At 45.2% G+C, this 12,807-nt stretch overlaps 1 protein-coding gene across 1 annotated transcript in view; it reads left to right on the forward strand.

Annotated features, from left to right (window-relative positions):
* The first annotated feature begins 279 nt into the window (after positions 1-279).
* The window catches only part of LYST (lysosomal trafficking regulator), a 200,313-nt gene continuing 187,785 nt past the window's right edge, over positions 280-12,807 (forward strand). The window contains exon 1 of the mRNA XM_045039833.1: positions 280-765. The gene's annotated coding sequence lies outside the window, so the exon portion shown is untranslated. The remainder of the gene's footprint in view (positions 766-12,807) is intronic.

Consider the following 12,807-nt stretch of genomic DNA (forward strand, 5'->3'; position numbering starts at 1 on the left):
GGTTGAGCTCCAAAGACTGCAGAATTCTCGAACCAAGAGTGATGATGATCCTCACGGGGACAAACTTAGGCCCTCCCCCTCTGCAGGACAGTCAGGGCGCTGTGACTCATTGGAGTCACCACGAAATCACTAACTGGAAATCCTTGCTGCAGCTATACTGCAAAGGAATTGGACTTGATTTGCCAGATTCCCCATGTGATGCAAGGGTGGCCACCTGCCAAAGAGCCAGAGGGAGAGAGGGCCACTCGCTTTCCTGGCAACACAGAGATTGCCTAGCTCCATCACCCAAGGCAAGAGCGGCGTAGGGCAAACAGGCAGCCATTCCCAGTGACGATTCGGCTTTGATCAGAGTAGCTATAGTGCCAGGGTGTTCGGTGCATTGCCTGTTTCGGCAGCTCATCCATTCTTCCGTGGGAAGGTTGTGTTCTGAGGTTCTTGTGGTACATGAAGTTATTGCCTTCACCATCTGCTCCTGTATCTTCCTCCCGGTGACATCAGACAGTGCGGCAGGGTTTGCCTTCGCCGTCTATCAGGCTGTTTGACTCAACTGTGCGCATTCTTATAATGCCGGGAGAATGATCCTCCCCTAAGTCAGCTGGACGGAAGCCAGAAGTTCACGGCAAACAAGCGACTCAGCTCGCCTAACAGCATGGAGGAGACCAGTTTCACTGCAGCTAACAGAGTAGATGGTTGCTAATTAGCCTGCAGTGTGACTACCAAAGGGAAGAGTTCCCTGCTCACCCGAAGAAGGGAATCACTGTGCAGGTAGGTTAACACGTTTCTGAGGCTTCCCAGGGCCAGCTAGGAGTGTGAGCTGCTTTGGTGGGCCGGCTGGGGACAGGCGGAGAACTTTAGAGCCACTGGGGAAGGTGATTAGCAGATGGCTGCTGGCAGTGCTTGTGCTCTCAGGAGCTGGTTCCTACGGGCTGCTTGCTCAGAGAGGCTGGAGACTGTGCGGAAAGGAAGGCCAATGAAGATACTCCTCTGCGGTGGGGTGAGCCAAAGACCCTCACTAGAAAGACTGCAGCTCTGATTCTTGGAGGCCAGCAAACTGAGATTGTTTGGGGCATGGAGTAGTTACAAAGACTCCTTTAAGAAATGGGTGCTGGTGGATTTTCAGGTGCGTCAAATGCAGCATTCCCTGAGTGCACTCATTCTCTCCCTCACTGCTGTCCAACCTTCAGCCTCTATCGTATTCCTAATCTATGCTAGGGAGATTTCAAGTCCCTCCCTGCCCCCCTCACCCCATCTTGGAGGCCAGAGACTGGTCTGTGAGGAAGAAGGAGTGCGCACAGAGCTGAGGATCAGAGTGGGGTATCATGAAGGGACAAGTAAGAAATCCCACGGCTGGAGTGTGGGGGGAGGGGAAGGCTGGATGGGACTCGAAGGAAAGCCAAGAGGAGCCCCAGTGCCCACCCAACTGGGAGGGGGCTGAGGACAGTGTGGGAGTCCGGATTTTAGAGATTGGGAGGTAAGAACAAGCCCCGGTTACCATCACGATTGGCAGGGTCTTGAGCAACTGTTCTGGGCCAGGGGACCTGGAGTGCGTGTGGGTGGGTCAGCCTGACTGGGGGTATGGATGAAGCCATGCGTGGAGCCTGGGAGCTACCCTCCACTCCATAAGCCTCCTCTCTCCCCACCTCTCTGTGGTTCCCATGTCCTCTCCAAATGCCCCTCCCCCCCCCCCCCACATCCTTCCAGCTGGGCCCTCCTGATCTCTCCCTTGGGCTCTCGGAAGTTTCCCCACCAGAGTCCCTGCTTCTAATCTCTTCCCCCTCCAATCCATTCTTCACACTACTGCCAAACATCATCTTTCTACAATGTAAGCTCGGTCATGTCTCCAAGCTTAAACAGAGGAGTCCAGTGGTTTCCCACTGCCTGCAGAATAAAGCCCAAACATCTTGCAGGGCACGCAGGAGTGTTTAAGATTCTGCCCCCACACTCTGCCATAAAGGCTTCATCTGCTGTAACTTACCTGCAAGTACCCAGCACCTGGATTATTTGCTGTTCCTTGAATATGACCTTGTAATGGCTTTATTACTTCCTGGCGTTATTCCCTCAGCCCGGAGTACATTTTTCTTCTGTCCTACCTAGCACACCTCTCCTCGTCTTTCAAGACAAAGCCATGTGCTCTGAGAAGCCGTTTCCATCCCTCTCCCTCCAGATCAGGGTTAATTGTTCTGTCTCCCGGTATGTGCGCATGTGTGCGAGTGTGAGATAAACTACATATAACACAAAATTTACCATTTTTACCATTTTAAGGGTAGAGTTCTGCGGCATTAAGTACATTCACATGGTTGTGCAGCCGTCATCCCATCCATCTCCCGAAATTTTTGTCATCCCCAACTAAAACTCTGTCCCCATGAAACACTGACTCTCCGTTATCCCCTCAGCCTCTGGCAGGGGGATCTCTGCTTTCCGTCTCTATGAACTTAACTATGCTAGGTGTCTCAGAGAAGTGGAATCATACAAAATATTTCCCTTTATGACTGGCTTATTTCACTTGGCAAGATGTCCTCAAGGTTCATCCATGTCGTAGCCTGGGTCAGAACTTCCTTTTTAAGGCTGCATACTATTCCATTGTGTGGATACACTACATTTTGCTTATCCCTTCATTCATCCAGGATACTTGGGTTGCTCTGCTTATCAATTACTATGACTATTGCTGGTATGAACATCAGTGTAACAAATACCTATTCGAGTCCCTGCTTTCAGTTCTCGGAATATACACCTAGAGGTGGAATTGCTGGAACATATGATGATTCTAACACGTATTCTTTCTTCCTCAAAGGTAATTGTGCGTGGCAGGTGTTCACCTTCAATATGGCCGTGTAGCCACATATACATTCCCTTGGAGTAATGTTAGCTGATTAAAGCACAGCAAAGGCACCGAAAAGAATATTTGACTCTGCCCTGCAGTAAGATGTTTCCCACGTAGAGAAGTTACAAACCCCTTGAAATGTGAAAGTGCTAATAACATGTGAACTCTAAAATTAGACTCTGGCGAGCTGCTTCTTGAAAGAAAATGCTTTCAAGAAATCCAGTTAGTATGTTTTGTCGTTATTACTTGGTTGTGACCTGCTTGGGAATTTAGAGGCCAGAATCCTGTGTTGCAGCCCTGCCCCGCCCCCTTCGGTGAGTGACTAGTTCTTTAGGCTCTAATTTCACCATCAGTAGAATAGCAAATGTCCCTGCCCATTCATGAGAAAAGAGCAATTCAAATGAAAGCGTGCTGGTAACCTCCAAACCAACCAACAAACCAACAAAGATCATCTGAATTATCATAGCCATTGGCACCCCATGCATCCTGGGGCATTTTTAGCAGGCCTAAATGGTCAGTTGGATTCATATTCATCTCTCAAAGGAAGCTACGTGGAATCCTTTAAAGGGTAGAGCACAGCGAGACGTGATCATTCCTACTCAGATTAAAAAAAGAATCTTTGAGTAGAAAGCAGGATTACAGGGACGTTTGAGGGGTATCTGATAGGAAAGTGGCTGGCGGGTTTTTAAAATGTGGCAGTTGAGGAGAAAATTTTTTGTGTCATTACAGAACAGGCACCGAAAAAGAAAGCCCTGAGCCAAGATTATAAAAAATTCTTTAAAAAATACTCTCGGTAAAATTAGATGGGAAGGCCTGTATAGCGTGTGTGCGTTCCATCGGGGCAGAATTGGCAGGAGTATTCATGAAAACCGGCAGGTAGAATACTTTACCCTACTTTACATAGCTATTTCTGGCCTGTAATAGCAGTTGCCAAAGACATGTTTAGAGCCACTGTTAAGATGCGGGTGCCAAATTATGACACGTCGACTGCGTCAGAAATCAACACAGCTCTTGCCTTCAAAGCGCTGGCCACTGAAGTTACCTTCAGATCTTACCAACTATATTCCTCTCTTCCGTGTTTTCAGAAAGACTTCTCCGGAAGGGAAGGGACCATAAGGCAAGACTCCTGATTTTTTTTCCCACGTAGACAGATAAATGAACATCGAGTGGGATGTAGTCTCCTTCCTCCGTTCCTCCTACTTCATTCCCTGGAATTGAAGCCGTGGCCGGTTCAGAGATTACCTGTTTGGAACGATTACAGGATTCGGGTGATGCAATCAATCACTTGTGTATACAAGATAGAAGGCACACTGCTGTGTGATTTAACTCATAGCAGTTAAATCAAAGGGGAAAAGCTGACATGGTAGTTCTTCTGAAGCATTTCTGCTGACAATTAAGATCCCTTTTCAGGGCTTTCAGGGTCTGTATTTCTCTATTCTTGAGAGCTCAGAAAGGGCCTGGAAAACAGAAAGGAATTTAGTATGATATAAGGGTCGCATTTCTAATTAGAGGGGAAAAGATGAGGCCAATGCCTGGTGTTGAAACAAGAAACCATCAGGGCGCCTGGGTGGCTCAGTCGGTTAAGCGTCTGCCTTTGGCTCTGGTTATGATCTTGCGGTTTGTGAGTTTGGGCCCTGCATCGGGCCCTCTGCTATCAGGGTAGAGCCCACTTTGGATCCTCTGTCCCCCTCTTCCTTTGCCCCTCCCCCGTGCTCTCTCTCCCTCTCAAAAATAATAAGTGAACTTAAAGAAAATAAAGCAAGAGACTATCCATTCGGAGGCAAATGTTTTGTTCCCGTTCTCGCTCCCTTTAAATGGCGTCTTTTGCACTAATTCTCAGGCACTTGGTGAGGGAGCCAGTAACCAGAGGCCTCACACATCGGGTGACTTTCAGCGGCACTTGAGGTGAATATCGCTGGCACACAAGCATTTCCCACCCCCTTGGCAAAACCAGTCCCCGGGGGCCAAGGATTCTTCTTATTGTCAAAGACAGCTCTATTGTACCTGCCTGGAATTTATCAGATTTCAGGAAATCCCCACATACCCGCAAGGGCGTTCTCCCCAGTGGCGAATGTTCTCTTTGTCTTTGTGGAGAGACAGCCGAGGTGGGTGGGATAGCTGCTCACCCGGTGGCTGCATCCGTGTGTGAGGAACTCAGGCCACTAGATTGGCTAAGCTGGGCATGATAGATGGCAGGTGCAGGGCTCAAAACCAGGTTTCCAACCATGAGCGGAGGTACACCTGCCAGTAAGGACACTGTGGTCTGTATCCCATCAGGAAACCCTTGCTCTGCATTAGACCCAATTATCAGTCAGCAGCGGAGTTCCAGAAATGGTACTATAAGCTGGGCAGGAAACCAGTCAGGAGAGGTTATCCTAAGGGGTGAGCGACCCTAAGATGATGCTTTATGCTACACTTCCTGGTCATCTGTTACTCTGATTTGGTTGACCTTGCATTCTTGGCTGCTGCTTTTAATGTCTGGAGAAGAAACCCGTACTGCATGAACAACAATAACAGAAGCAGGGCTGTGATCCCGATTTTTATTGTTGGTTCCTGGTGCCCGGTTCTTTGAGAGAGTGTGTCTGATGTTGGGGGAGGGGGGGGAAGATGGAAAGGGGGGAATCTTTCAGAAATCACAGAATCCGGGAGAGTCTGAGTCAAGTAGCAGCTTGCACAGTGGCCACATTGGGGCAGAGTCACTTGCCATAAAGTCACTTACCCCTCGCCCGGGGAGGCAATGCGTTTTGGTGAGACCCTCTCCTAGTGACTAGGAATCCTCATCTAGCCGAAGGCTGAGTTTTCCTGCTCCTGGGGTGTTGCCTTGGGGGTTTTCCGACTAAACTATTCTACCATGCCAACACATGTGAAGTGATGCGATGATATTTTTTAAATTATGGATAAAAATCCAGAAGATTGGGTCATTCAATGGGCCCAGATATTTTTCAGTACTTGTTATTTAAGGTCTTTTGCAGTTCACAAAGATGCTTTCATATATCTTACCTGACAAACGGTTTTCTCAGATTCCTAGACTCTAGAAATCCCTTGCCTGCATTTTCTATTTCAGGGCTTGATTTTCCAACATAATGTCTGCAGTTTTCCCCCCAATGTTATTCTGTGTTTTGGACCCCTCTTCTGTATCAGATGTTATACTTCCAAACAGATCATACATTTTCTTTTCTTTTTAAAAATGCTTATTTATTTTTGAGAGAGAGAGAGAGAGCGCGCGCAAATGGGGGGAAGGGAGAGCAGGGAGAGAGGGAGACACAGAATCTGAAAAACGCTCCAGGCTCTGAGCTGTCAGCATAGAGCCCAACGTGGGGCTCGAACCCACCAACCGTGAGATCATGACCGGAGCCAAAGTCGGACGCTCAATAGACTGAGCCACCCGGGCGCCCCCCATACGTTTCCTTTTCAATAATATGGCACACGTGGGCTGCATCTATACTGCTGAGTGAAACCGCTTTCTCAGAACTTTGCTCTTGGAATAGTTGCGTTAAAAACACAAGACCTGGGGCGCCTGGGTGGCGCAGTCGGTTGGGCGTCCGACTTCAGCCAGGTCACGATCTCGCGGTCCGTGAGTTCGAGCCCCGCGTCAGGCTCTGGGCTGATGGCTCGGAGCCTGGAGCCTGTTTCCGATTCTGTGTCTCTCTCTCTCTGCCCCTCCCCCGTTCATGCTCTGTCTCTCTCTGTCCCAAAAATAAATAAACGTTGGAAAAAAAAATTAAAAAAACAAAAAAAAAAACACAAGACCTGACCACAAGTTAAGGGTTTCTGAAATGCATTCTACGTTCCCATGGGGCCCTATGGTCCCCGCATGGCTCTGATGTCAGCCCAAGCTGGTCAGGGAGAAGGGTTTTTGCTTCCCTTCAAGACTCCAGGCAAACATTTGATGAAGTGGTCTCACTATGCCCCCGCTGACACACGAAGATGCTTTAATATGTCTTACCTGACAAACGGTTTGCAGGCCCCGGCAGGCCCCACCGCATGACGCAAATATTCATGGGGCCACTCTGTTTTCTCTGATGCGACTATGTGGTTGCATGGATACGAAAATAGTGCTGCCCCGGGACCAGGGATTCTACGCAAACAGGCTCTTCCAGTTTTAATCGCAGGTGCCTTTAAAACATCTTTGAAATTTCAGGACTATAGAAATGTCGAGGATGCAGGTGGGGAACAAATTCGAATATCAGACACTTCCCTTCTGCAACCCAGGTTTTGTTATTAGAGGAGCTTGTGTGCCAACTCACCCAGAATACCCTTCCCTCACTCAAGCAAATCTATTCCTGGAGGGTCCCACCGGGACCCCCACATCTGCCACTGTCTGAATCCCGTAGGTAAACATAGCTTAGGCTTAAGGTGAGTCCACACTACATTGACATTCAGTTCTGATTCCAAATATGTGACAGTGCTACACCTCTCGGGTTGGTTTACGTGATGAACGGGGGAAATGACATGTAACTTTTACAAATGTGATTTCTCTTTGTGTAAAACAGAGCTCTACTGACAAACAAGAGTCCACGTCAGCATGCACACAGATATAAAATACTCTGAGATTCCAGGCACGAAAATCAGGATTTGAATTCAATCTCTATAAAAGAAAATCAGGATTTGAATTCAATCTCTATAAAAGACACATAACTGGGGCACCTGGGTGACTCAGTCGCTTAGGAGTCTGACTTCAGCTCAGGCCATGATCTCCCGGTTTGTGGGTTTAAGCCCCTCGTCAGGTTCTGTGCTGACATCTCAGAGCCTGGAGCTTGTTTTGGATTCTATGTCTCCCTCTCTCCCTGTTTTCTCACTCTCTCTCTCAAAAATAAATATTAAAAAATTTTTAAAAAAAGACACATAACTTCTCACAACTGTTGACCATGTGACTTGACTATAGGTCACAGAAAATTTTCCCAGCTACTTGTATCCTTCTGTATCTTTCCCTTATTTATTCAAAAATTTTATTGAGCAGCTTCTATCTGCTCACAATGAACACAAAAGATAGAATGCAGTCGTCACAACGTAACGTAATTCAAAGTATATTTGAAAAGACAAACAGATAACAAAAATAACAATAGTTAAGGGGAGGTAGAGAAGTTAAGGAAAACTATCTGAGATTGGTCTGGCTTGTTTGTCACACTCTCTTGCGTTACACTTCCCTTTTCGGCAGATAAAAGAGAAAAAATATATACTTTAATTTATATCTTAATTTATAATTACCAAGTGCCTCTTGTACATTCAGTGCAGCCTTATGTTAGCATAGGACGAAGACTCATTTAGATACCAAAGCAGTTGGGTGGGGCATGGCTCCTTCCATCTGCATGATGTAGCAACACCCTGGCGTAGGGTAAGCCTTTCTCCTTTGGTGTCTGGTCCTCATTAAAGCAGACTCTTCACCAGCCACCATGGAGAGTCGGCACGACCTGTTATTATCGTTATGATAATATCCCACTAACTGCCACACATTAGGCCCAAGATATTTATTTGCCCCACAAGAGTTTAACCTATGTTTTGAGGTTCTGCAAGAAGTGATTGAGCATTGTAGGCAATAGGGAACATGGCTTAGTTTAAAATGACCAGGATGAGGGGCGCCTGGGTGACTCGGTCGGTTAAGTGCCTGACTTCGGCTCAGGTCTCACAGTTCGTGGGTTCGAGCCCCACGTTGGGCTCTGTGCTGACAGCTCAGAGCCTGGAACCTGCTTCAGATTCTGTGTCTCTCTCTTTCTCTCTGCACCCTCCCTCCCCACTCCCCCATTCATGCTCTGTTTCTCTCTGTCTCTGAAAAACAAACATTTTTAAAAAGTAAATTAAAAAAAAATAAAATAAAATGACCAGAATGAAATATGGAGCAGTTATCTATCTGGCTATAGTTGGTGCAGAGGGAAAATATTAATCATCACCCACCCTCCTGCCTGCCCTGCTAACATCACCCTCACCCTCTGTGAAATATGGTCTTTACTCTTTCTACTTTGGAAAGGATCTTCCAGCCACCGTGATCTCTCCCACCAGTTTTTATATAATGCTTTTCCCTCTCCTAGAATGGTGCTTCTTAAGCTTTAACGTGTGTATAGATCATCTGAGGATCTTGCTGAAATGCCAAGTATGACTCAGTAAGTCTGGGGTTGTGGCCTGAGATTCCGGATCTCTCACAGGTAACGCTGATGCTGCTGGACTGAGAAGGAACATGGCCTTAGAGCACCCCACCTAGCCTCACCTGGCCTAGCTGTCAGTGGTTTCTGGACACATGGATTCTGTAGACTGCTACAATAATAATAATAATAATAACAACGGCAACCACATCAATGAAAAGAACAAAGCAACAAACCCTTTCAGGGACTAGTTTGCCAACTTTTTATTGCCAATCAATGCGTCAAGAAAGGACATTGAACATATGCGTGGCTAATATTGCCATATCCTAAAGGAAGGCTATTTAAATTCTACTCTGTCTTTGTCTCTCTCTCAGATATAAAATAAAACACACACACACAAATTTTTTTTAAAGGGGCGCCTGAGTGGTTCAGTTGGTTAAGTGTCCAACTTCAGCTCAGGTTGTGATCTCACTGCTCGTGAGATGGAGCCTCACGGCGGGCTCTGTGCTGACAGCTCAGAGCCTGGAGCCTGCTTTCCATTCTGTCTCCGTCTCTCTCTGCCCCTCCCCTGCTTGTGCTCTGTCTCTCTCTGTCTCTTTCAAATCTAAAATAAAACACACAAGAAACATTTAAATTCTATAAAAAGGAGGAAGGCCATAGCTTCAGAATAGAAGACAGTCTTCAGAATTGAAGAAGTTTAACTTTATGAAAAACTCGCTACCCTAGTCTCATTTTTAAAATTTGGTCCTAGACTGGGGGCACTAAAGGCCTATATAGGAAAAATTAGCCTCCCTGAAATCCAAAAGGCTTTTCTGATCCCAGACATGAGGTTGGATGTCCCTCCACAGTGCCTGAGAAATCCCAGTGCATGATGCTGTCCTAACCCTCATCACCCTCTACTGTTATTGCTTGTCTGCCTGCCTGGAGTCCCCAACAGTCTAGGCCTTCCTCTACCTTTGTATCCCAAAACCTTGAACATTGCAAGTACATGGAAAATACCCAGTGACTGAATGAAAGCCTGAAATAATGGATCACTCTAACAATATTACTAGTGGATTCTGTCGTCTGGTTTTAGGTGGAGTAAGAGACATTTTTTGAAGTGGTCCAAAATTGTGGTGTACATGAAACTGCAGAGAAAGTGTACATATTAAGAATCTTTTTTTGAGGGTTTTTTTTTTTTTTTTGAGTAGGTAGTGAAACACATATATATCTTTACCTGTTCCTTACCTTGAATCTGACCAGCCCTTTCCAACTCTTGCTTTGAACTGGTCAAGTGATATTCTGCTCTGTGAACCTGTGGATAACTTGAACTATCTCTGTTTTTCTGGTCTTCTAAATGAGATGCTGTGAGATTTAGAGGGTTCTTGTGATTTTAAATTTGCTACGATCCCCTGGTTTTATAAACAGGAACGGCTAGCAAATACGCATTTCTTATTAACGTTTCTTAATAGCCTATTGTGTAGGACAGACTGGGTTGACTCTTCCAAAAGAAACAGCTCCGGCAGGTTACAACTCAATGCTCACCATAAACTTGTTGAGCACAGGTACATGTTGGGAATTAAGACAGACAAATATCAACTATTAAAATAAGAAATGGTAAGTAAATCACTTGGATAAGAATTATGCTCAATAGTGGACTCAAATTCCTCATTTTTCAATGATGGTGACAACTTTATGGCTGTGTGTGTGTGTGTGTGTGTGTGTGTGTGTGTGTGTGTGTCTCTGTGGACAAATACATCGCTTACTAGTGAGTATTTCTGGGAGGAGATCACAGAAGACTTTCATTTTTTATATTGTATACTTGTCCTAACATTTGAATTTATTACTATACAAATGTTTTCTGTTTTAAGCAGAAAGACAATTCAGATTTTAAAAAGAAAAAAACTGCTTTTATGAGAATTAATGACACTGCTGCCCACAAATATCTACACATGAAAGTGGGACATTAAGAAACTCAGCATGAAGTTTCCACAACAGAGAAGAGAGATTTGGGTTGTTTTAACACTTTTAACTGGCTGAAAAGAGCACCTCTTAGGATATTTTTGATGTTTACAAATCTTGTAATGACATAAGTTTTTAAAGTAAAACACACATACTTTGAGGGTTTTAAAATGTTATCAGTGACTTAGAGAAAATTACATTAAGAATGTTATTAAAACTTAATTTGATAATTTTTGCAAAAAGAAAGAGAGAATATTGTTAAACAACTTAATAGAGACATAAGTTAAGAATTGACTTCTTTGGGGCCCTGGCCGGCTCGGTCAGTAGACTGTGCAACTCTTGATCTCGGGGTTGTGGGTTTGAACCCCACGTTGGGTGTAGAGATTATTTAAAAATAAAATCTTAAAAAAATTGACTTCTTCAATAAAGTTTTAGGGTGCCTACTAAAAAGAGCATTTTTTAAAGATTCAAATACATCCTAATAACATAAAGCACTCCAAAACTAAATTTATATATAATTTTTTAATATAGCCATTGTTCCATCTGTAGTCAAATGTGGAAATCTGCATAATTTTGACCATGTTACTCTTACAGAAATGAAAGCCCCACAATTGCTTTACCACTTCTTCAGAAATCTAGTTCTGCTCCAGTACAGTGCAGTGGGCATTAAAGTTTCAAACTTCCGCTAAAATTATAATGAGCCATTTGGACATTTATTTGAATGTAAACAACCTTGTCTTCATTACACTGTTCATTCAATAATATTTGCTGAATGCTTACTATGTGCCAGGTAGTGTTCTGGCACTCCACGTACATCATAAACAGAACAAAGGGTGCTGCCTTCATGAAGTCTATATGCGGGAGACAATAAAGATAAGCGTAATAGATGTTTAAGTTATGTAGTATGCTTTTATTGAAATTATTTGGGGGGATGTAGTATTCTGCTAGGGCTGCCGTAACAAAATACTACAGACCTGGTGGCTTAAACAACAGAAATATTCTCTCACATTCTGGAGGCTGGAAGTCCAGGATCAAAGTGCCAGCAGGGTTGATCTCTTCCCCTGGTTTGCAGATAGCTGCCTTCTTATCATATCCTCACATGGCCTTTCCTGTGTGTGTGTGTGTGTGTGTGTGTGTGTGTGTGTGTTTGCATGCGCATGCACACAAAGCTCTGGCGTCTCTTCCCCTTATTATAAGGATACCAGTCCTATTGGATGAGGGCCCCACCCTTGTGACCTTATTTAACCTTAACTACCTCTTTAAAGGCTCTTCCTCTAAACATCTAAACAGAGTCACATTGTGGCTTATGACTTTAACGTATGCATTGGGGAGGGGTGGGGGTGGGCCCGAACAATTTCAAACACTCAAGTGAGGGACCCAGGACAGAGACTCCTCTTGTCAAGGTTTCAGGACAATGTTGACATAGACTTCACTGAGCAGGTGAAATCTGAGCAAAGATATAGGAGGTAAGAGAGTTATATCTGTGGCTGTCGGGAGAAAAAAGCATTTCAATTTGAGGGAACAGCCAGTGCACAGACCTTAAGGCAGGAATGTGTCTGGAAGGTTCCATAAACAGTAGGTCTTCAGGGACGGAAGAGCAGGAAGAGAAGGGAATGTGCGGATCTGGGTGGTGTAGAGCTCTGTGGGCCACTGTAAGGGATTTGGGGTTCGCACGGGTGAAATGGGGAGCCACTGCAGGGTTTTTAGCACAGGTGTGACATGGTCTGATTTGTAGATATCCATGAAGCTGTCAGTTAAGTGTTCAGCTCTTGATTTCGGCTCAGGTCGTGATCTCAAGGTTCGTGGGATCAAGTCCCGCATCAGGCTCTGCACTGACAGCGTGGAGCCTGCTCGGATTCTCTATCTCCCTCACTTTCTGCCGCTCCCCTGCTCGTGCACGTGTGCACACATGCACGCTCTCTCTGTCAAAATAAACATGTTTTAAAAAGAATACAGTATGTAATAAAT

Source organism: Felis catus, chromosome D2 (assembly GCF_018350175.1).
Source record: "Felis catus isolate Fca126 chromosome D2, F.catus_Fca126_mat1.0, whole genome shotgun sequence".
Classification (NCBI taxonomy): domain Eukaryota; kingdom Metazoa; phylum Chordata; class Mammalia; order Carnivora; family Felidae; genus Felis; species Felis catus.